Source organism: Neovison vison, chromosome 6 (genome assembly GCF_020171115.1).
Source record: "Neovison vison isolate M4711 chromosome 6, ASM_NN_V1, whole genome shotgun sequence".
Taxonomy (NCBI): domain Eukaryota; kingdom Metazoa; phylum Chordata; class Mammalia; order Carnivora; family Mustelidae; genus Neogale; species Neogale vison.
Window position 1 is genome coordinate 23,556,842 of NC_058096.1, and position 27,144 is coordinate 23,583,985.

Sequence of the window (27,144 nt, forward strand, 5' to 3'; positions counted from 1 at the left end):
TGTCAGCTTATTGGATAAGGTAGGTTTTTTCATGGTAACTACCTGCTAGGTATCAAATTCAATGTTAATTCCATAAATTCTAACTTTATGCTGACTGCCATAAGGAATAGACCACTGAGGAAAGTGAAAGATCACAAAAATAAAGTCAGCAAGAAATCATCACACCATCACCCAGAAATAGGTCTTGCGGCTAAGGAGCTTTACCACCTGTGCAATATGGGGTCAAGTTCATGAGAGAGTACATTTCCCCCTCAATTTTACTTCTTTTATAGGGAATGATGAGAAAGCATCAATGCAGTGAAAGGACACCCAGGCAGCCTAGTTCCAAGCAAGTCTGGGTTTAGTTGCTTACCTGAATTTACCTGAAATTTCTGCTAATTGACAAATTTTCTTCTTCCAATACTACCGATCCTTCCTTCTGAGCAATAATGCCCAGTCAGTAATAAGCACTGTATCATAAAATTAACTATGAAAAAACATGCACAAAGGGTTGTAGGGATAGCCCATGAACTAATCTTACTTAAAAAATAGCAGTATATGCACACAAGCAAACATGTCTGGAAGGTAAATAGACCAGAGACTCATTTAGATATTATGGAAACATAAGAGTTTCGGGGAACAGCGTTAAATTTAATAAGTTAATTATCTAAACCAGAAAACTATAAATGAGATCTTCATGTAAAGGAACTCTGTAAATTGCACCCAGATAACCCTAGTTGTTATTTAGTTGCTTAAATAGAATTGTTTTAGAGAATTTCTTACATTTTATTCTGTACCCCTGCTTTATTTCTCCATTAGGATGATTTTATAGTGAACATGCCTGCTTGTAAAGTAATTTTGGCAAACGTTTAAAAGTATCTTCCAGGCTGAGTGTATTAAGTTTTATATAAGCTGTGTTTTCAATGTTCTGCTTTATTGCGACTATGTCCATGGACCCTATAGTGTTTATGTAAGCTGCAGGCTACTGCCATCATCTTTAGAACATCTAGCCAACTGCTTTTATGTCTTTAAGATACTCTAACAGCTAAAATAACATTGGCAATAAGCACATCAGAAAATAAAGATACATTTCAAGAATGGACTTCCCTAAAATTCTGCCTCTCTGATGGTTGAATAGGCCCATAAGTGCTTTTGTAGCTTTTGCAGATAATCAAGAATGGGATTTCTGTTCAGATTTTTTGCTCTCAGAAGGAGTTTATTTTCACTTAGGAAAGAGAGTATGTTCTGATAAAACCGTATGTGTGATCGTTTCACTGTATCAATTTTTATGGCAGTATTTGGACTTCTTTGATTCTTTTTGGAAGTACAGGGAAATGTCTGGTTAATTTGAACAGCTTCTAATTTAGTTAAAACTTTTGACTAGTTTTATAGATTATTCCTCCAAGAATTCACACTGAATCAAAGGAATATACAGTTCCATAGATTTTTTCCCCTTTTCCCTTAAAACTTTCAAAATCATTAGTATCATGCAATGATAAAATTTAAAATAATTAAAAAGGCTCTTATAAAATGAAAGGTTTTAGGGTTTTAAAATGGGTGTACACAATAGAATCATGGCAGGAACCTAGGCATCCAATTTAAAATTTAGAGGACTGGAATAGGAGGACATTGTAACTTCTTTTTAGTTTCTAATCCTCAGCATTTTCTGTGCATATTTTTTGGACTTATGTTGATTTGATTTTGTAATCTAGGTAGAATCAGATAGTAAGAATTAAAATTCTCTATCTCCATTATTTACATTTATATTTCATTTAAAGCAATAAAAGTTCAGAACTGCACTTTTGTATCTGAGAAATATCCCAGATGCAAACTACAACTTACTCTTTCATGTGATGGGCACTAAAAAAGACAATGAGATAAGTGAATTCGCCTGAAAAAAGAAGGGTATTATGCTATTAACAATTAATAGCAGTCTTTGATTAGTGTACTTTTAAATATTTATACGTTTTAAAAGTGATATTCTAGTTTTACAATCCTGCTATTTTATAAATGGGATTTCTATTATTTTGGAGGCCTTGAAGTGGGGTCATATATATTAAATTAAAAAAATGTGAGCACTGGGTGTTGTATGCAACTAATGAATCATTGAGCACTACATCAAAAACTAGTAATGTCCTAAATATTGGCTAACTGAACATAATAAAATATTTAAAAATTAAAAAATTAATTTTTTAAAAAATTTAAAAAGCTGAATATAAATCTTGACTTATGGCTAATAATAGATAATGGGAAGAATATAGAATATAACTCTTATTAAAAATTTCTGTAGAATTGTTTAATGATAAAGATATATGAGGTCAAAATACTATCTTAAAATTACTTCTATTGTGAACTGAGATAAGGTTAAAATATCTTCTAGAATGGTATACTTTTATTTAACATTGCATGTATGATGGTCTCTCATATTTAGTGATGACACAAAAAAGAGGTTTTCTAAACACTTATTGTATGCCAAAGGATAATTTTTCTATCTTTCAAATTAGGTGCACAAAAGGATAGCACAAGGTATAATTTAAGAAAAGAAAATGATGGAATGAGGGGCACCTGGGTGGCTTGGTCAGTTAAGTGTTCAATTCTTAATTTTGTTCTGGTCATGATTGCATGGACTGTGAGATGGGTTGTGTGTCTCCTCACTCAGCGGGAGTCTGCATGAGATTCTCTCTATCCGTCTTTCTCTGCACCTCCACCCATTCAACAAGCTTGTCCATGCTCTTTCTCTATTTCTCTCTCCCAAAATAAATAAATAAATCTTAAGTGGGGGGGAGAAAAGAATGGAATGAGCAATATAGAGGGTAATAGTTTTTTACTTAGACTTGATAATAGAAGAAGGGGTAAATATTTGAACATGGTATTATCTCCTTTACTCTTATAAACATTATTACATATTTGAGACTGTACTGATTGAAATTTAATTGAATTTTTCTTTTAATACCAGTTTTCTGTAGTCTTTTAAAAGTGAAAAACAGCAGAACCACATCATATAAATGGTTAATTCCTTAAAGAAATATATGTCGAAAAATCAGTCTTTTTACCACACACTGCAGTAAGCATTTGAAATGTAGCTGTGGTTGAAATCCAGGAATCCCAAAACTTCACAGTCTAGAACAATAATAATAACACCAACAATAGTATAAGCTAATATTTTTAAATGCTAGTAAACATATAATACATAAATTATCATAGTTAACTCCTGAAGTAACCCTGTGAGAAGATACCATCAATGTACTCACTTTGTAGCCAAGAATGTTTCACTATTGGTCACCTACAGAGTTGAAATGTATAAACTATAGGGACTTAGTTCTCTAAAATATCTCCTTATAGATTCAGAATAATTCACAAAATAGCGTTCTGAACTAGGATTTTTGTGTACATTCTTTTTTTTCTTCAAGATTTTATTTAAATTCCAGTTAGTTATCATATAGTGCAATATTAGTTTCAGGTGTAGAACTTACAGATTTATCACTTACATTCAACATCCCCGTGCACATGGATTTTTGTATATATTCTTACTTGAAATTTTCCTTTAGTTTATCTCAATGACTGTTGTTTTTCTATTTGAAAGTGTGGAGCAGGTTGTCCAAATCTCAAGATTTATTTCTCATGACTGCAATCTAAATTAGGGAGCCATAATACTAAATAGAAACTAGAAATCTTGGGGGCAAAAAAAAAAAGAGATTAAAATTAACCATTATACTAAGGAAAATTAAAAATGTTTGCAAAAAAGTAGGAGACCCATGAAAGATGAGGTTTACTGGGGAAAGTCTTTTTTTTTTTTTTTAAGATTTTATTTATTTATTTGACAGAGAGACAGCGGGGGAGGGAACACAAGTAGAGGGGAGTGGGCGAGGGAGAAGCAGGCTCCTTGCCAAGGAGGGAACCCGATGCAGGGATGGATCCCAGGATCCTAGGATCGTGACCTGCATTGAAGGCAGAAGCTTAATGACTGAGCCACCCAGGTGACCTGAGAAAGCCTTAAAATAAAGGAATTAGTAGCATGATCACAACCACATTATTACTCAGCTTGGATTGCCCATGGCTAGTCTGATTTTACTATGGCTAGTATTTTGTTAGAACATGGCTCCATCTCCGTAATGCTCAAAAGTTTGTCTTTAGAATTAGGGGTATTGGAAACATCTTTGCAGCTTCATCTAAGCAGACTTCAGTTTTTTTTTGTTTTGTTTTGTTTTAATTGAATTATGTCGGACCTTGTAAGCCAGCTGCTAAACTCACACGAAGACAGAGGAAATGAACCTCCAGGTACTCCAGAATTGTCTCCCCTCAGGTCCATGAACCACTTGCACCTTTTCAAGCCAGACAGCCTATGGAGGAAGATATTTGAGTATAAAGGTCAGTTCTACCTTTCTAAACTCTTTCTTGACCTTTCTAAGCTCTTTCTTGATCTTGACCTCAATTTCATTTGATGTCATAATTATTCTTTTGGTTGCCCAAATGAACCTCTGAATCATTTCACTTTTTTTCCCCCCACACAGAATGGTGAGACACTTCCTAAACATGTCAAAATCTATCCTCTTTATTCTTTCCACCTTAGCTCACATTCTTATCATTCTCTTCAGATAATTGCAGTAATTTTCTACTTTTTGCTCACAACTACTTCTAAAGTGCTACTAATATTTACTTTTAAGAAAAAGCACAAAAACTTGAAATACTTGACTAAACTTCTCTATCCTCCTGCCCGTTGTAGAAGGGTTCAAATAGAGCCTTACAAACATCTTGAAGTGAACATATTCTGGGATGCTGGAGGAGAACAAGGAAGTGAGTGTGGCTTGTGAGGAGTGAGCAGGTATGTGGGAAAACAGGACTGGCATAATGGAATTTGTGTTTTAGAGAATTCTGGTGGTTCAGTCAATTAAGTGTCTGACTTTGGCTCTGGTCATGATCCCAGGGTCCTGAGATCAAGTCAAGCATCCGGCTCCCTGCTCAATGGGGAGTCTGCTGCTCCCTCTGCCTGCTGCTCCCCTTGGTTGTGCTCTCCCCCTCTCTCTGACAAAAAAATAAAATCTTAAAACAAAAAGAAATTCATGTTTCATAGGGATCATTCTGGATCCTGTATTTTGCAAACAGACAATAAAACAGGTTCAGGAGAAGAAAAATAATTATGACACAAATACAATAATCCAAATGAAAAATGACCACAGCTTGATCAAATGGTGGTAGTGGGGGATGGGGTGGGGGAGAGGATTCTCTTGTGATTCTAAACAGATTTGCAAGAAAATAAAAGCATACATTTTTGTCTTTCTTAAAATATTAAGAAATATGGAATGTTATATATCCATGAGACAAGTGAATAAGAGAATTGACCAGGCTCCTTCTTCTGATCAATAATAGTGAGAATGCAAAGTAAGAGTGGAGAAGCTTGTATTAGCTATGTGTTTACCAAAATCATTTTACAAATTGTGTAGCTTCTAAGATTTCTATAGACAAGCAAGCCTACTTTACTATCACAGGTTACTGAATGAAATCAAATGCCACTTTCTTCAGTTGCTCTTATTAATGGTCTGAATGTTTTCCTTCCTCTTGATTCTTTTTCTCAGTAGCAATAAATACACTGATTGATAATAGAGATAGAAGAGGCAAAGCTGTTAAGAGAAATTGATATTACTTCCTTAAATTTAATTTATAATACATTTAATACAGATATATATATATATATGTGTGTTGTATACATATTTATATTTGCATTATATATATATGTACCTATATATAGGTACATATGTATATATACCTATATATATATATATATACATTTAATACAGATATATATGTGCATGTTGTATACATATTTATATTTGCATTATATATATATTATATATATATATATAAAATATATATATGGGTTCTAGTACATATACACATATATATATTCTATTAGTTCTGTTTCTCTGGAAAACCCTAACACATTTGACACCTTTGAGGCTTTTTATCCCCAAAGTGAAGTAACAGTGAAGTATAATGATGGGTAGAGACTGGCATGGATTTCTTTTGTGAATGGAGAATGATCATTATGAAGGGAGGGAACAGAAGAAAAACTGGCATCATGCCTTGGGTTAGGTGCATTCTCAGGTATAATAATTTGAGAAAAACTAAATATGAACCTTAAAAACCTGGAGTTATTTTTTTTCTCTCCTAATATTCTACATGCTTGCCTACTCTATGAAGATATTTAGGGACTCAGAATAATACCTGAATATTTGTATACTGCTGCCCTGGGAAGTATGAGAAACATTCTTTTGCCTTAAAACATGCACTTTCTCATGGAGGCAGTAGAGAGAAGCATATTTAAAAAGTTAACAAAATGAATTATTACATTACAGTTTACTCATCTGCAAAAGAAAACATAGACTCATATCTGGACAAGAAGACTGAGGAGCTCTTCTATTATAAACTTTAATACTTCTCAAGTTCAAGAACCAATCTATAGGGAAAATACAGCCAGTTCTTGAAGAAAGCACCATGATATTAAAAATATTTCTTACAATTTAATTTAGGAAAATTTTGTTCATTCCCTGACACAGACTTAGAAAATATAGGTACTGAGTACAATAAATGAATTTTATTTTAGGAAAAAAATTGTTTTCTCCATAAAGAGTTACCTTTTCAGAGACTCTGATTTAAAAAAGAAATATATAACTCACTGTAATAACATAAATTTTAGTTTATTTGTATTGATTCATATACATTTCTCTGTGTGCTTTCATTTGAAAGCTGTTCAACAGTTCACGTGAACCAAAAAAAAAAAAAAAAAAGAGTATCTATAATATAATTGGCAGCAATTTGTTACCTGTTTCTTTTGCTAAAATTTATCCATGGAAGTTGCTTTTAAAATGGATGTCTAAAGTACATATATTTGAACAAAACAGATGCAGAAATAGGAATTCTTTTGTCACATTAATTAAAAAATAATGTTACTTTCAATAGTATTATAACAATGTTTCAAAACATATCAAATCCCTGGGTTATAATTTTAATCTGCTAATCAATGTTACTCAGTTTCAGAATAGTTCTCTACAACTACTTCTTCCTAATTTAGTTAATCTATAGGTGTTTGTGCCATCATGACTTCTTTTACTGAGGTGAAACATATTTCTAGAATGAAGCAGATCACTTTACCTCGCAAGGACTTATTAATTGTTTTTGTTTGTTTTGTTTTGTTTTGTATTCTTTCATTGCCACTGTGAAATGACAATTTAGTAGAAAATTTATGCACGTTATACCTTGAATTATTTTACAGCAATAAGTCAATAACAGTAGTAGCTAACTCCAACTGATGATTATGCAATTAAATGGACTATCAGATCATTTTGCATTCTTCAGGATGTCAGCACCATATGTCACCACAAAATAATTATGGCTGGTGTCAGTCCTGTTAGTTGGGGCAGAGCAGAACTGAAGGGACAAGGACTCTAAATGTCAGCACAGGATTGTGAGTTAGAGCATACAGCAAACATAAAAGAAATGGAAAAATCAATTGACTTGGATGGAGTGTCCAAATTTCCAGACTTAGCAAAAAGACACAATTATGCATGCTATGGTAGAGTTCACTTTTAAAGGGCCAAACTGACTTTGGTCAAAGAGCATAATGAAAATCCAATGACTTGGTTCTAAACACATAAAAAGAACTACATTTTTACAGGGGTACCCACAAAATTAAAGAGGCAATGTGAAACATAAAATCTGAAGTTTATTAGGAAACATGCAATAAAAGCATGTCTTCCCAGATTAGGTGCCAAACACACAAGTCTGTTGGACATATGATAACAACCATATTCAGAGTCTGTTTTCAAGAAAAGAGAGGAAAGATGTCCACATCATTACAAGATTCATTATTTAATTTTTGGTGATATGTACTAGGGCCAGGTGTAGAGACTGGTAAAGAAAAAGAATCCTATCTCATTTACAGGCAATGGCTTTCAAAGACCTACAGATTTTACCTCCTCAATATCACCTTCTACAATGTCCCCTTTCGGTATCAAGAACACTGGTCTTCTTACTATTCTTCATGTCCTAAGACAGTTTCAATGTGGATCTTTGCATTTTTTTTCTCTCTTCTCCCTACCAGTGCTTTCCCAAATACCATACATAGCTCAGCCCCTTACTTTCCCAATGTCTGTACTTGAATGTAACGTCACATGATACATTTAATGGATATCACTGACTCAAACTGTAACCCAAAATAAAGAACAGAGAGTGATTTATATTAGATTATATGTAAATGAGAGCTAGATCTTTATTTAGTTAAACTATTGAAATTTCTGTGTTCTAATAAATGCCCTAAAGTCTTAATACTGTCTCTCGCTTCTTTCTTTTTCTTTTTTTAATATTTTATTTATTTATTTGACAGACAGAGATCACAAGTAGGCAGAGGGGCAGGCAGGTATGGGGGAAGTAGGCTCCCTGATGAGCAGAAAGCCTGATGTCTGACTTGATCCCAGGACCCCGGGATCATGACCTGAGCCAAAGGCAGAGGCTTTAACCCACTGAACACGCAGGCACACATGTCTTTCCCTTCTTTCAAACATAAGAAAAAAGATAAAAATTGCTGTGTCCAGCCATTACAATAACTGACTTGAGTCCTATTTCTGTAGAATGACTGTATATTGTCTGTAGAATGACTATATGTTTAATTCATTTGAAAGACATTTACCTTCTGTAGGAAATGTAGAATGATAAAATATTTTAAAAAATAATTTCACAAACATATAAACTAAGATTTGATTCGTAAATAATACTTATACTATCTTCTTCTAGAGTAAGTCTTAAGATATTTTGATTGCTCAGTTTCACTTTTTATAACTGAACTAATAACTCACCATAAAAAGTTTTTGGTAGAAATAAATTAAGAGATTTGCAAAACTCTTAACATAGTGTAAGGTATATACAATCATTAAATTACTAGTTTTCATGATGTCTTGTAGGATTATAAAGTAGTATCAGTACTAAAATGACAATAATTATATGTGCTATATTCACAGGAATGTTGTGAATAGTTAAGTTATATATTTGAAAACATCCTCAAATGTATATAGTGTTACACGTTTTAAAAAATGTTTTTTGGGAGTTTTGTCTAAAGATTGTGGTGAAACTTAGTTAATTGTTCTGGCCACATATATGAACACATTCTTTATAGTATAGGTTTACCCTTTATATATTCACTATTTGGTATAAATATTTTCAAACAATCCATGAAAATACAGAATTTGGGGAGAGTGCTACATGAATAATTTTGTGTTGTATGTGTTTGTTGTATTGAGAAAGGGCAAGATTCTCTTCCCGTTTCTTTAATCAGTCAAAAAAAGTTCCACTTTTAAGTTTAGCTTGTATAAATTTTAATTTTTAAAAATGTTCAAACTTAAAAATAACTTTGAGGGTCTACCTTTCAGTAATAACAGAGAAACATGGATAAACTTTCTCATAGATAACACCTATAAAATATATATGCATTATCAAGAAATATTATAATTAGGCATTGAACTAAAACAGGAAAGGTTTTGAGAAAGATGAGTTTTGAAAGACAGCAAGTGTACCCACCATGTATGGTTTACATATTTTCACAATTTTGGAGGGTACTCCCTGATCTCTATGGTATAGAGGGTAGGAGGTCAGCATATTGACTTTGAAACTGGTATATTGGCTAGAGTATTTTTAAAAAGTAGTTGTACATGGAATACATGTCAAAATCTATCTATGAAATCTTCAGAATTCATGATTAAACACTTATCAGGCAAATAAAGCAGTGAGAAGCTGGAAAGATACAGATTTTCAGTTGCTGACCATTATCAAAGAGACAGAGCTTGAAGTTTGAGTTCACCTGATTTAAACTCATTGTTTGAACAAATATCAGTACACTTAAGAATACAAATAGAACCAGAACCCCACAATACATTTACATTGTCCAACATGTAATAGAAATATTAACAGATATGAGAAGAATCAACAAAATGATTCATACTCAGGAAAAACAAACAAACAAACAAACAAAAAAGTCAACAGAAATGATTCTCAAGAAGAAAAGATGCTGAGATTATCAGAGAAGGAATTTAAAGAAGCTATTATACACAAATTCAAGGTCCTGAAGCAAAATCTAATTATAATTAATATTTGGGGAATACAAGCAGTAAAGCTGAAGCTATGAAACACAAAGGAAATTCTATAAAAACTAAACTAAATGACATAAGTAAAATAAAACTGGCTAGACACCATGAAAAAAGTCTGTGAACTCAAAGATAGATCAGTAGTGATATTACAATATATAAAAGAGAAAAATGAAGAAAATTAACAGAAACTCAATCTGTAAGACTATAAAAATTCAATAGAATTGTACATTTATTATATGTAGAATATGAATAAAATGAATATGAAGAAAAACGTCAATAGCCTTTGGGACTTTATCAAGTGTTTTAAGATATCTATATTTACATTTCCCATAAAAGAAGAGAGAATGTTGAAAAATATTTGAAAAAATAAAGGCTAAATGCATTTCAAATCTGAAGAAGAACGTAACATACGGATTCAAGAAGAGTAGTGCACTGTGCGCTGGATAAATGCAATCACACTAAAGCATCAGAGTCAATTTGACAACATCCAAAAAAAAGAGAAAATCTTGAAAAAAGCCACAGGAAACTGTCATATTATGTAAGTGGGAATGAGGATCTAAATAATAGCTAATGTCATCAGAAGCAATAGTGGCCAATCCATAGTAAAAGCTACCAAACTTTTTGGACAAATGGCTGATGCCAGGACTGCTACATACAAAATACTAGATGATATTCCTACATTTTGTTTGGGTCAGGAACTTGAGAAAAGCTCAAGGAAGGAGTTAAGAGGAATTCTTTTTTTTTTTTTTTTAAGATTTTATTTATTTAACAGAGATCACAGTAGGCAGAGAGAGAGAGAGAGAGGAGGAGGAAGCAGGCTCCCTGCTGAGCAGAGAACCCCATGCAGGGCTTGATCCCAGGACCCTGAGATTATGATCTGAGCCAAAGGCAGAGGCTGTAACCCACTGAGCCATACAGGCACCCTAGCGGAATTTTCAAAAGGATTAAAAATCAGCAAAAAGAGTTCTCACTAAGGATAATTTAATGTCCCACTGAATAGAATACAAGTGTATGAGTTATCTATATCTATCTATAGCTATATCTATCTATATATACATATAAATATATATACATATAGACTGAAAATCTCTTTCTTACAGTAGAATTTCAAGTAAAATAATATTTACAAATATAATATGAATATAGCTGTAATTTTAGCAACAAAGAAATTAGAAATCAAGAGTTATTAAAGCAGTTGAGTGAAATTTTGACAACGAACAGTTTAAGCTATTTCAAAAGCTTTTCATTAATTAGACAAAAATAGTAACTGTATAGTGGAGAAATATGGCAGGTACCACCTTGATCAAGTCACCAGTCTTGACCTAACCAATCACCACTAAGTGGAACAAAGCAATATTATATTCTTCCTATTATAATACCCTGAATAATGATCCATTACTTCAGTGATATCCTGCTATCACACACATATGTCAAATGCAAGGAAAGTACAGGCCAGTCCAAATTGATAGCCATTCTGCAAAACAACTGGCCTCTTCTCTTCGAAATATCAAGGTTAATATACAAGAGAAAGGTTGAGAAACAGTTCTGGAATAAAGAGACATGCATAAGTGCGACTCATAATCCTGAGATTCTGGATGGAGAAGATAGCTATTGAGAATAACATGGCGAAAAATGTTAAGATTCCAATACATGCTATGGTTTAAGGCTGGGATAATGTGAAATGAGGGAGCCATTCTTCTTGGATGCAAAATTTAGAATGACAAAAAAACCCCTCAGCAATCAAAATAATATTTGAATGTAATATTTTAAAATGCTTAATGCTAAAATCCATGATGAACGAAGTGTCCATTTTAAGTAATTACAAGAGTATTTATGATTTTTCCTTTTTGTCTCCCACTCCAGTATGACTAGGCAAACACTTTTTATATCAATGTTAGATTATGTAATTTTGTCAACTGTTTCATGTTTACTTAGGAGTATATACTTCTTGGAAAATATGTAATGAAGAAAGTTGGGATAAAGGGTCAGGATATCTCCTACTGTAAAATATAATAAAAGGCCCCCAAAGATATATTAAATCCCTCATCCCTAAAACATATGAATATTACCTTATATATGGAAAACATGTGATAAATTCTGGATCTAGAGAGGAAGAGGATATCCTGGATTTATAGTGTGGGTCCTAAATGCAATAATATCCATCTTATAGGAAAGAGATTCAGATGCAATGTTTTGGGGAAGCAGCAGCAGCAGCAATGTAAGAAGGCAGAGACCAAAGTTATGTGGTCAGAAGTCAAGGAGTGCCTGCAGCTACCAGAAGGTAGAAGGGGCAAGAAAGGGATTCTCCTCTAGAGTCTCTCTAGATTCTCTTCATCTTGATTTTGGGTGTCTAGACATGAGAACTGTGAGAGAATGAATGTCTATAATTTCAAACCACATAGTTGTGTTTTAAACCACTAAGTGGCAACTTGCTCTGGCAGTCACAAGAAATGAATACATTTACCCTTCCACGGTATTGGTGATAGGATATGATAGATAATACAGAAGAAGGAGGAGAGTGGAAGAGTTGGAAGGAAGAAAGAGAATATTACACAATGGAGTGGAATGCAAACTCCTGCTGAGTCTGGGTAGAATGCATATGAAAGTTCCTTGAACAATTTGTAACATCTGCATGTTTGAGAAATCAGAACATATTTACAAAGTTCAATTGCAAAATCTCTGTTATATATATTGTTTTATCTCTATAAATAATCATGAAATATTAATTTCTTCTCTATATTTATGTTTAAATCTTATGTTTATGGTTATTAGCTATAAAATTCTTAGTGGTACTTCTAAGCATACTATTATAGTGCTCGAAGGAGGAATTATTTTACTGGGGGAGAATGTGGCTTCCAGGGAGACCAGCGACTCACCGGGGAAGACTATTTTATCATCAGTGTCTTCCCCAATCAGACTTCCAACTTTGCATGGTGTAAGGAAAAAAGAAAACTATCACAATTTTTTTTTAATCGAACATGATGTCAGACACAAATAAAAAGCCTCTTATATAATTTGTTGACAATAATCAAGAATGAATATTATGTATCTATAACCAAAGATATATTGCTTATTTCTTTCAGAGAAGTTTGTAATTGTTTTTTTCTATTAGGTAGAAATATTTTCCAGGTATAGCCTTTCACTTTTCCCTATGTGTTTGCATGTGGATTTACTGTTGTAACTTTTCATAATCACATTAAGATAGGGAGAAGACTGACAGGATTTTTAGGAAATGTCACAATAATAAGGCTCTTTGGGAATACTGGTTTCTAGAACATGGAGAACCCCAGGACTCAATCATTTAATGTAAAAGGAGCAATGGGACCAATGATTAGACATCAAGAAGCTCTGTAATTTTCTATTTATGACTCTGATAAGCTCCTTAATCTACAATATACCAAATATTGTAGTAGATATTTAATTTCATTTAATTATTTTAATAACACTTTAAGGCAAATATGATGATACATAATTTTTTAAAGGATTTTATTCATTTATTTGACAGACAGAAATCACAAGTAGGCAGAGAGGCAGGCAGAGAGAGAGAGGAAGGGAAGCAGACTCCCCGCTGAGCAGAGAGCCCGATGCGGGGCTCAATCCCAGGACCGTGGGATCATGACCTGAGCCAAAGGCAAAGGCTTTAACCCGCTGAGCCACCCAGGCGCTCCAATGATACAGAATTTTAAGATGACAAAACTGATATTCAAAAGTGTTAAGGGGCCATCTCCTGTGACACACAGTTCTTATGTGGTAAGGAGATTAGATCTCTGGAAGGGTAAACTTGCCTTTACTTAAAAGTTAAGCACCCCCACCTACAGTGTAGGAGGGTTCCCCTTTCTCCGCATCCTCACCAGCATCTGTCATTTCCTGACTTGTTGATTTTAGCCATTCTGACTGGTGTGAGGTGATATCTCATTGTGGTTTTGATTTGTATTTCCCTGATGCCGAGTGATATGGAGCCCTTTTTCATGTATCTGTTGGCCATCTGGATGTCTTCTTTGCTGAAATGTCTGTTCATGTCCTCTGCCCATTTCTTGATTGGATTATTTGTTCTTTGGGTGTTGAGTTTGCTAAGTTCTTTATAGATTTTGGACACTAGTCCTTTATCTGATATGTCGTTTGCAAATATCTTCTCCCATTCTGTCAGTTGTCTTTTGATTTTGTTAACTGTTTTCTTTGCTGTGCAAAAGCTTTTGATCTTGATGAAATCCCAATAGTTCATTTTTGCCTTGCTTCCCTTGCCTTTGGCGATGTTCCTAGGAAGATGTTGCTGCAGCTGAGGTCAAAGAGGTTGCTGCCTGTGTTCTCCTCAAGGATTTTGATGGATTCCTTTCTCACACTGAGGTCTTTCATCCATTTTAAGTCTATTTTTGTGTGTGGTGTAAGGAAATGGTCCAACTTCATTTTTCTGCATGTGGCTGTCCAATTTTCCCAACACCATTTATTGAAGAGGCTGTCTTTTTTCCATTGGACATTCTTTCCTGCTTTGTTGAAGATTAGTTGACCATAGAGTTGAGGGTCTATTTCTGGGCTCTCTATTCTGTTCCATTGGTCTATGTGTCTGTTTTTGTGCCAGTACCATGCTGTCTTGATGATGACAGCTTTGTAATAGAGCTTGAAGTCCGGAATTGTGATGCCACCAACTTTGGCTTTCTTTTTCAATATCCCTTTGGCTATTCGAGGTCTTTTCAGGTTCCATATAAATTTTAGAATTATTTGTTCCATTTCTTTGAAAAAGATGGATGGTACTTTGATAGGAATCACTCTGGAACACAGCATGGAGGTTCCTCAAAATGTTGAAAATAGAACTGTCCTATGACCCAGCAATTGCACTACTGGGTATTTACCCTAAAGATACAAACGTAGTGATCTGAAGGGGCACGTGCACCTGAATGTTTATAGCAGCAATGTCCACAATAGCCAAACTATGGAAAGAACCTAGATGTCCATCAACAGATGAATGGATCAAGAAGATGTGGTATATATACACAATGGAATACTATGCAGCCATCAAAAGAAATGAAATCTTGCCATTTGCGACAACATGGATGGAACTAGAGCGTATCATGGTTAGTGAAATAAGTCAAGCAGAGAAAGACAACTATCATATGATCTCCCTGATATGAGGAAGTGGTGATGCAACATGGGGGCTTAAGTGGGTAGGAGAAGAATAAATGAAACAAGATGGGATTGGGAGGGAGACAAACCATAAGTGACTCTTAATCTCACAAAACAAACTGAGAGTTGCTGGGGGGAGGGGGATTGGGAGAAGGGGGGTGGGGTTATGGACATTGGGGGGGTGTGTGTGCTTTGGTGAGTGCTGTGGGGTGTGTGGACCTGGCGATTCACGGACCTGTACCCCTGGGGATAAAAATATATGTTTATAAAAAATAAAAAATTTTTAAATAAAATTAAAAAAAAAAGTTAAGCACCTACACAATGTATTATTTCTGACTTCCTACTAAAATGAATTATGTACTCTTATTTTCTCACGTATAAAAGAGGGTAGAGTAGATGCTTTCTCAGTTCCCCTTTCGACATAAATTTGAAAGACTATGTGGTTTGCCAAAAGTAAAGATAACAGTAGAGAAGAATAGTACCCAAAGTCTTTGATGGGTTTAATTTTTAAATAATATTTAAAATTACTTTTATACATTGTAGTTGTTTGAATGGTGCATCCCACAAAAAAGAAAAAGAAAAAAAGTTCAGGTCCTAATTTCCATTACCTGTGAATGTGACCTAGGCACAGCTTGCATGGAGCACTGGGTGTGGTGAAAAAATAATGAATACTGTTTTTCTGAAAATAAATAAATTGGAGAAAAAAAAAAAAAGAAAATAGTGTCTTTGCAGATAGAATTAAGAATACCAAGAAGAGCTCATACTGGATTTTGGCTGGGCCTAACTGACTGATGACTGATGTCCTTCCACCTGGATGACACACAGGGTGGAGCCCCTGGGAAGACTGAGCCTGTGATTGGGAGGATACAAGCTGAGGAATGCCAAGCATCTCCTGCAGCAGTGGAAGCTAGGAAAGAGGCATGGAGTGGACTCGTTGAGTCTCTAGAAGTAACCAACCCTGCTAATACCTTGATTTCAGACTTCTGGACTCCAGAACTGTAAGAGAATAAATTTCTGTTCTCTTAAGCCACCTGGTTACTGGCACATTGTAATGGCAGCCCTAGGAAATGAATTACATGCTTATGGTAGAAAATTTTCAACTCTTAATATTGGATGTTTTTATTTTCAGATATCACTGAGAATTTTCTTAATGTAACAGAACAATACTATTTAATGGTGTCAATTATGCTGTTTTGTATAAAAAGATAGTTAAATGATAAAATTTTGATTAAAGATATTTGTGTTTGTAAAGTACAAATTAAATAAATAAAAATAAAGCACTGGATTTTATAAAATATTTCTATAATATTATTAAATATTAATTAACTTTATTATAATTTAATAATTTCCCATATTTTAAAAATACTGGAGCTATAAGGTGTATAATTCAAGGGTCTACATGAAGGGATTATTCTGGAGATGTTTTAAAATAAATTTAAAAGTTTTAGTGTGTTTATTAATTGCCCATTGCCACATAAATTTACACACAAAACAACCACTGAATCTTACTAGCAAACAATAATTAGTGTATGTTTCTCATATATATGGGGTCATCTGGATTGTCAAGACATCTCTATTTTGGCTAGGCTGACTGACATATTAGCCATGTTGGGGGATCAGTTGGTTTTCCATGATTTGGGTAGCTTTGTCTGGAATTCCACAGGTCTCTCATCCCTCGATAGATTACCATGTTCTCTCATGTTTGCACAGCAATCACAAAAGCCAAGAGCTAGCCTGAGCACTGAAGGAGGACTCCTAGGGCCGAAGATTTGGAAAAGACTTGCTGTCACGTCTTCTTTACTGTATTGGTCAAGCACATAGCATGACCAAACCTAAAGTCAGAATGAAAGGGCCCTAAAAAGGAACAGGAGCAAAGGTACTAGGCACCAGGAGGCCGAAGGACTGGGATATATAATAGAATTTATATTTGTTAAGAAGAGATAACTCTTCTTAACAAATATTTTGTTAATTTTGTTTGATTCTGTTCTTGTCAGTCAGATGAACATTTCTTCCTGTCTATCTATCTCCAAAATATACCCCATGCCATTAACAGAAGAAATTTCTATCAATGTTGAATGTTCTCAAACTTCAGGTATACAAGCTCTATAGAAAACTTATTTTCTTCCTATGTTCAGTTCCCCTTCTTTTGTCTCTAGGTTTCTGAGTATCAAAATGAGTCAACATATGAATAATCAAAAGGGCTATTAAGGACAATTTAGAAAGCTTCATCAAGCCCCTTGGTCACCAGAGCAAGGAAATCATTAAGATATTATGTAGATCAAATCTTTCTTCCAACAGTTTCCCTCTTTTAGCTCACCTGGCAATTAAGGAGTAGATCACAGGCTTTTACAAGTAGCACAGCTGTGAAGTTAGAACACTGTGCCCCTCAGAAAATGACAAAACAACTGCAACAATACCGCATTAAAGCTCAAGAGCCTACGGCAGAAACTGAGCACTGGAGTTAGCAAACAAGAAAGAATCCTTAGAAGAGGTAGTAGACCTTTTGAAAAATCAATTATAAACATGTTCCTATTTTTATCAAAGTTTCACATTATATAATATAAAAATCAAATCATTTTTTAAAGATTTTATTTATTTATTTGACAGATCACAAGTAGACAGAGAGAGGCAGGCAGAGAGAGAGAGAGAAGCAGGCTGCCTGCTGAGCAGAGAGCTTGATGCAGGGCTCAATCCCAGGACCCTGAGATCATGCCCTGAGCTGAAGGCAGAGGCTTAACCCACTGAGCCACCCAGCTGCTCCCAATTCTAATCATTCTTAAAGGCTTGTAACAAAAGAAAAAGCGACTCCTGGACAAAAACCCTTTACTCGCAGTTCCAAGAAACAACCAATTTAAATTCCTTAAAGCTTTTACTCCTGTCTTATTTTCCCTCAATTTACCTTAATTTTTCATTTTTTAAATATTATCTGCTTCCTGAAATAAACATTTATATTTCTTATATTCCCTAAACCTCATACCTTCACACACTTATTTACATATACTGCAGTGTGGTTCTATTACTGCTTTCGCTAAAGCAATTAATGTTCAAGGTTTAAGTCGTTATGAATACACTTTTATGAGAAGGAAGCTTAGTGGTTTTATACTATATTTCCTTTCCTATATAATTTTTACTATTTCCTAGAGTAAACAAATTCCTTACTGTAATTTTCCATGTAGCTTTCATGAATCTATCCCCGGGTTCTAAGGATAGTACTTCTGCCTACAGATGACAGAGGAGTTAGTTTAATTTCCTTTTTCCTTGCTCTTGGAAGTGATTTCCTCAGAATTTTGAGCACATTGCTTTATGATCTTGAAACTTTAGTCTCCCTGTTGAGAGGCTTGATGCTGTTCTATTTACTAATCCTTTGTCTGCGATCTCCCACTGTCTTTGTATTCTCTCTATAAAGGACTCTATCTCCCTTTAACCACTCTGTTTTGAAATTTCACAATGATATGCCTTGGTTTGTCTTTGACAAATTTTCTTGAATTATTTGTTTGATAATATTCCCCCATCATTTTCACCATAGGAGTTTAAGGTCTATACTAGTATTAGTATTGGTCTTTGTGAATTGAATCACTGAATTCTTAGTTGTTTTATATTGTATATCAAATTTTCCATCTTTTACAGAAGACTCCTTTAATAGTTTCTTGATCCTCTAATGCTTCTACTGAATTGCTTATTATATTCTTTAATTTCCATGCACTCTTTTTATCCTCTATATATTCTTTTAGTATTTCTTTTATCTTTGTTCCATGAATAAAATTCTCTCCTGAACTTTAGAAGGAAAATAATTGGAAGTTTTCATATCCCTGCATTTTCTTACATGTTTGGGTTTTTCCCCATTTTTTATTGTCTTTCAAATTCAAGCTTTTTCTCAAATATGTAGTGAACACTGAGTGACCAATTGTATTTTTGAATGAGCCAATACTACATTGTAAGCATCATGAGCATGCAAGAAATTGGCCAAGTAATTAGCTTTAAAAGAGGTTAATTAGGCTGGGCATTTTTAGCTTTTAATAGGAAACTACAACTATTAATAGATATCAGTTTTATCCCTTTGACTGGGTGGTTTCACCAGAGATATCTTTCAATTTCTTTCTTAAGGATAATATACTGTCTTGTAAAAATTTTGGATTTTTATCTGCAGGAATCTGTGTGGATGTGCTTGGTCATATATCGTGGACAGAGGAGTCTAATTATATTCTCAAAATATCATAGAGTTTTCATCACCCTTCATATGGACACATCTCAAAATCTCTTTAATTTCAAAATGTTTCCGGAGTTCTTCAGAAAGAATATGAATACATGAAGTCTAGACATTAAGTTTTTGTCACTAGTTCAGGAAAGACTCACCCACTTATTTTTCATATTCTAATCTCTTGATACTAATATCTATTTTGACCTCTCCATCCTGAGGGTACAAATTCTTTTTTTAAAGTTTTTAATTTTTTTCTAAAGATTTTATTTATTTGACAGAGATCACAAGTAGGCAGAGAGGCAGGCAGAGAGAGAGGAGGAAGCAGGCTCCCTGCGGAGCAGAGAGCCCGATGCGGGGCTCGATCTGAGGACCCTGGGATCATGACCTGAGCCGAAGTCAGAGGCTTTAACCCACTGAGCCACCCAAGTGCCCCACATTTTTAGTTTTTAAGACTAGCCAATATTCCATTGGGGGAATAAGAATAAAGAATAATTTACTTACTGATGTCTTTTGGGTTTCATCTGGATAGTTTCTAGGTTTTGTTATCTAAAAAAGCTGAAGTGAGATTTTCTGTGCAATTTTCTTTTTATCCTCTTGTGACTTATTTCCTAAGGAAAACTCCCAGGAGTTTGTTACCTGGTTCAATATTTTTTTTTTTAATTTATTTTATTTTTTTCGGGCACTTGCCACATGTTGCTGAATGTCTCTCCAGGAAAACCATACATCATTCATTGCTACCAGTCATGGGTGAGGTGGCAATTTTTCTCTAATATTTTTGTTGCAATTGTAAATGGGATTGTTTCTAATTTCTCTGTCTATTGCTTCATTGTTAGTGTATAGAAATGGAACCTATTTCTGTACATTGATTTTGTATCCTGCAACCTTACTGAATCCATTCATCACTTCTAATAGTTTTTTGGTGAAGCTTTCAGGGTTTTCTATGTATAGTATCTTATCATCTGCAAATAGTGAAAGTTTTATTTCTTCCTTAGCAATTTGGATACTTTTTATTTCCTTATGTTATCTGATTGTGGTGCCTAGGATCTCCAGTACTATGTTGAATAAAAGTGGGCAGAGTGGGCATCTTGTCTTATTCTTGATCTTAGGGGAAAACTCTAAATTTGTACTATTGAGTATGATGTTAGCTGTGGGTTTTCATAGAAGGTCTTTATTATGTTGATGTCCTGCTAAAACTATGTGTTGAGGGTTTTTATCATGAGTGGATGTTGTACTTAGTCAAATGCTTTTTTTTTTTTTTTTAAGATTTTATTTATTTATTTGACAGAGAGATACACAGCAAGAGAAGGAACACAAGTAGAGGGACTGGGAGAGGGAGAAGCAAGCTTCCTGTGGAGCAGGGAGCCTGACTTAGGGTTTGATCCCAGGATTCTAGGATCATGACCTGAGCTGAAGGCAGAGGCTTAACGACTGCACTACCCAGGCACCCCATGTTTTAATATATTTTAAAATATATATTTTATTTATCTATTTGACAGAGAGAAAGAGAGCACATGCACAGGGAGTGGCAGGCAGAAGGAGAGGGAGAACCAGTCTTTGCACTGAGCAGGGAGCCTGACATGGAGCTTGATCCCAGGACCCTGAGATCATAACCTGAGCCAAAGGCAGATGCTTAACCATTAGAGTCATCCAGGTCCTCCTTAATGTACTGTTAGTTATTATTGATAGACTATTGCTATGAATTATACCTGATATCTGATCTACATACTTCTGTTTTGTGGGAATAATTTGATACCTTTATTAAATACCTTAAAAATACTAAAGTCAGGTAAATTAAAAAGAGAAAATAAAGTATTATATCCCACATTGACTACTTTGCTACAAATATTAAGTTTGAAGTGTTACTTAAGAAACAAGCTTAAAACTTGTTCAAAATCATAAGTAAAAATGTTCACATATGAAATACTGACATAATGATTCTGTATTAAATTTAACCTCTTAAATATTAAGAAACAATAGAATCTTATGATTCATAGTTTTTGATAAAGTATTTTTTTAATTACTTCTGCTAGGGAATAAAAAGTGAAGTAAGACTTTGGAGGTTATTTTCAGAAACTCTAAAAACCACTCTATCCTAGTCCATAGAAAACATTAAATACATACAAGGAACATTTTTTTGATTCATATATTAGAAAATTTGATGAATGGATCATTCAGCAAGTAGACTATTAAGCAATTTTTTTTTTCAAATAGACCTAAAGCCATTATGCACAATTGCAAATAATGCCTGCTTGTGATTATAATAGCAATCCTGTATTTACTTATTCATATGAACAACATTTATGAAGTATTTGATATGTTTGCTACAGAGCAAATGTTGATAAACAAAGGAGACTAATACATATCCTTTGTTCTTGAAGGCTATAGTCTAGCAAGAGAAAGAAGCAATGTTAACACTACTCACAATAAATGAGATATATACTATTAAAGGCAGACACAAAAGTCAAGAGGAATACAGAACTGGTGTAAGTAGGTAATTCTGCCAAAGGTCACTGTAGAACCCTCTAGTGATGTCTTCTTGCCTAAACATTGTAATGGGGAATTTGATATGTACAGAATCATGAAAAAGCCAACTTGGAGTTATAAAAGGGTCTTATATTTTAGAAGCACATTATTTTATAAGTGTGTACATGACTTGTGTTTTCAATACCTGAAAAGGGGATTTCTTTGGCAGAGGAGTCTTTTCATGCAAGAAATAAGGGGCCAACTTGAGGCAGGATAAGAAAGATAAGTTGGAGGGATTCAAAGGATATTTTAGGTAGTAGCCAATTATGTACTCACAAAAGCCATGAAGGGGAATGGGGTTGGCATGACTGGTCAAAGGAAAAAGATAAAGATGAATCCAGGTATGTTATTCAGTTGGTTGATTCTGAATTTCTTTTTCTTTTTTCTTTTCTTTTCTTTCTTTTTAATTCTGGATTTCTAAGTTGGGTGATTATTTGGTTTGATATCATTAACTGAAGATGGCATTTAAAGAAAAAGAACAGGTGAAGATTGAGTTTGAAGAAGGATACTTTTGTATGAGTGAGATTCACGTTGAAGATGTCTCTAATCATCTGGACATACCTGTAAGAAGTTCAAGAAGGAGGTTAGCTCTGGACATGTGAATTCAGTGGTTGTATTTGTTTTCTATTGTTGTATAACAAGTTTACTACCAACTTCATAAAAGAAAGCAACATCAATTTATTATGTCACCATTTTTGTAGATCAGATGACTGGGCAGGATCTGGCTGAGTTCTCTGCTCAAGGCCTCACCAGGATAAAATGAAGATGTCAACCAAGCTACATTCTCACCTGGAAACTTAACCAGGGAAAGACCCAGTTCTGAGCTTTCTCAAGTTTGCAGAATTTATTCCCTTGCAGTTGTAGGTTTTTGGCAGTTTGCATCTTCTAAGCCAGCAATAATGAGTTTCTGCTGCTTTGAATCTCTACTTGTAAAAAGCTTGGCCCTTCTTTTTAACCTGATAAAGTCAGGCCTATCCTGGATGAGTACATCTTTTGCTTAACTCAAAGGTAACCAGTTTGGGACCTTAATTACAACTGCAAAACACCTTCAACATTGCCATCAAGTCACACGTTTCACCTAGTCTATATGCAACGCAAGAACATGAGTTCTTTATTTACCTAGATCATCTTATCATGTGACCATTACAATAGTCATCTATGGAAATTTATGAGTGGAAATGAGATGATCCAGGGAAAAGATATAAAACAAGGGTAGTTAGAATGACATAAAGGAAAAATTGTTCTTCATAAGTGAGCTCTATTAATATAGGTTATTCAGATGCAATTTTATACCGGTGTTAATGACATATTGACAGAATTATACATTCTAGAACTGCATAAACGTATAGATAACCACATGTAATCTCATTTTAAAATGAGCTAGGAAATTACCTTGGAATCTGATAGTATAACTTTGCCATTTCATCAGCTAGCTAAAATAAATATTAAGAAATATGCAAATTTCCAGAGTCAGTGCAAATATTTAGAAATATGATACAAAATTTACTCTCCTGACTATATTCCAATCTTACTTCTACTAAAATAAGTAGGCATTTTAGGAAAAAATCCAATTTTGCAACTTTATGGCAACTTATCCATTTAGGATATCTTAGCCATTTAGGAAAAAGGTATAGAATGAGGAAAAGAAATGTGGTTATTTGGCTTTTAATACTGAGTATTGCTTAACTCAGTATAAGAACTCTAGAAATGTGGAAGTATATCATTCTTACTCTGATAGCAAAGACTCAGAAGACACTGAAGATAATTCATTCTACTTTCATGATAGAAATCAAAATATACTCATATTTGAGATATGTATGGAATTCTTATACTCAATAAAAGTATGTAAAGTGAGTTTGTAAATTATATTTGAGTAGAAAATATATTTGAATTTGATTACTTTTTTTCATGGATGCAAAAATACCACAGTCACTATAGCTATATCCAAAGAATAGTTTACTTAATGGACTTCCAGTGAAGCAATTCAAAGTCAAGAAGCTAAAGATTTAATAATAAAGAATAAGCAAAAGACTAAAGTACCAGGTCCAAGGCAGAGTAGGTATAAGATCAATTCACCTTCTTAATATAGATCTAGAATTCTGTCTAGAGTAATATTCTCTGATCTAACACTCTTGAGTTCACAATGATCTCTTTTCTCTTAATTTGTCTTTTCTCTTTATATATAAATTGTATTAGATTTCTATTGCTACATTACAAGTCACCACAAACTTAGAGACTTAAAACAATATACCTTCATTTTCTTATACTTTCATGGGTCAGAGGTCTGGTTATAGCTTCTTTTGTCCCCCTGTTCAGGGCCTTACAAGGCTGCAGTTGAAATTTTGGCATCCCATAGTTTCTCTGTACTTTGGAGACCTTTTCCAAAATCACATGGTTGTTGGCAGCATCCAGTTCCTTGTGGCTATAGGGCTGAGATGTCTATCCAACCTACTGTTAGGCAACACCCCTCTCATCTTCGCAGGCTGCTCCCAGTTCTTTATTCCAAGGTATCTGCACTGGCCCTCTAACAACATGGTAGCTTATGTCTTCAAAGCCAACAACATCCTCTCTCTGCTCTTTGGAGTGTCTCACTTCAGGGAAGACCTGAACAATTTTCTCAAGGGCTCCCCTGATAAATTTATTACATCTACGTATCTCACCTTTACCATATTCTGGCAAATTCTTGGAAATTGTTTCCAAGCAGTTAAGCGTTCCATCTGCAATTAAGGGAGTAAGGGTTTATACAAGAGGAAGTATATCAGTGGGGGATTTGGGAAGTCACCTCTATCTACACTCCATTCCATCCCATTCTCAATAGTCTTCCCAAAGTAACCTTCCTTAAATTCAAATTAAACAATATCAAACTACTACATAAAATATTTTAGAGATTCCTTATTTCTTCTGTAATATGGAAAGCCTCTTGATCTCCCACATGTATACATCTGAAGTCTCTTTCTGTCCATTCCCTGCCTCTGCTGACCAAGATACCTAGACCAATTAAAGTTCTTGCATTAGGGCATATGAACATTCAGGTTTCTTAATTCACAGCTATCTACCTATTTTACCTATAAAATGTTTGTCAACTTACATCTTTGCCTTTAAAAATATTATTCTGATTACTAAGTTTTTAAAATGTTATCATAGGCATTTATAATATACTTTGGATATAGTAAATTTGTAAAGCATGTATATGTAATATCCAGATCCAGATGTATGTCTTATCCATAGCTACACATTTACCTATTACAAATATATATTACTTTGTAGATAGATGTGCAGTTAAAATGGTGAAAATATCCTTTTACTTTATTTGAGAACTGCATATTTTTATCTTTTATGTTATGCTATGATACATTAAGAATCAGTTTTTGTGTATTATTTAAAGTAAAAGTCAAGATTCAGGTTTTTTTCCCACATAAAAATACACAATTATTCCAGCATTATTTATTGAAAACAATTTTCCCTTTTTATGCAAGTAGTAAGTGTAGTAAATTACATGGTCAAATATGTAAAGATAATTTTGTAGACTTTATTTTCCTCTGTTGTCATACTTGTCTATTATTGTACAAATACACTTATTTCCTTATTATAGCTTATGATAAATCTTTATGTATAACAAATCTGGCATGTATATCCTGCAACTTTGCTTTTTTATCAGTAATATTTTCCTTATTATTGTTAGTGTATATTTCCATATGAGTCTTGGAATTAATTTGTTATTCTATTTAAAAGTACTGAAATTTCTATTGGAATTTCACTGAATTCATAAATGAATCTGGTGAAAAAGTTTAAGTATTTTGTTTCTGTAGTTTTGAATCAATAACTCTCAGTAATAGCTTGCACAATATTTCTATGTCTCTTCCTCTATAATGTTATTTTATGCTATCAGGTATAAAAGGAGGTATCATAAAAAGAAACCCAAACTAAAAGTGGGCAAATGGTTTGAATAGCTACTTCATGCATATGCATATCAAATTGGTCAATATACATATGAAAGGTGCTCAGGATTATTAATATTCAGTAAGTTCCTATGAAAATTCTGACTGAGAGTCAAGTACTCAGTCACAGGAATGTCTGGAATGAAGGAAAACAAACAAATTGACAGTACCTTTATAACCTGATGCTTGGGTCTTCTGCATGTGTGAGTGCCTGTGTGCATGCATGTGTATATATGTGTGTACTGTCTAACCCCATTTGGAGGCCCTAGCTAGAGGCTGGTATTCTTGAGCTACTAAGTCCACATTCCCAGCCACTGACCTTACAGGACTCTCACAGTCTGGGCCAACATATATCCACCCTGATCACACAGGGCCTGCTGTCAGACATTGGGAAAAGCTGCTTCTCCATGCATATAAGCATATTCAGCCTCATACACATGCCTGGAGGTGTTTATGAAACAGTACAGCTTAGTTTAACTATGCAATATCATACAATTTGTGTGTGTATTTCCTCACTAATGCTTACTCTGAAATAGATTCTCACATGCCCTGAAGAAGGCATAAATATGCATGAAGGTAATACATGAATTACTTTTTCAAAAAGTCATTTTTTCCAGTGTTTATCAATTAATTCAGAGTGATAAAAATATCTGAAAAAATAATATGTTTATTAATATCTGAAAAATCTGAAAAAATAAAAAATATCTGAAAATGTAAAATGAACTCTTGATTGTCAGAACAGACCAAATATGTCCATTGTCTTCATTTCTTCTTCAGAATTAAGGAAAGAACCCAAAGGTCATCTGCATTATATAATTAAGAGCTTGAAGTTCTAGAACTGTACTTTCAGAATTAAAAAATAGTTTTATAATCTGGTTACTTCTTGAAGAAACCTTGGAGACCCTCCTTAGACAGTACAAAAATAGGTTTTCATCATTAATACAGTGAATAAATCAAACATATAATTCATTGTAATTTATTATCAGCTATTTGATTTATTCACAAAAATTAAATAAAATTTACTATGAAGATAGATAATAAAATGCATAAACATAATACATATTTACCTAAATTTTATATCCCATAAGAAAGCATAATATACTATACAGAATTATATATATATATATATATATATATATATATAAGTTTTCTTAAGACATATAGTATATATAATCCTCCAAGGTCCTTTTATATCCATTGTTATTTTTAAGATGATATATTTGATCTATAAATTACTATCTTATTAAATACTCAA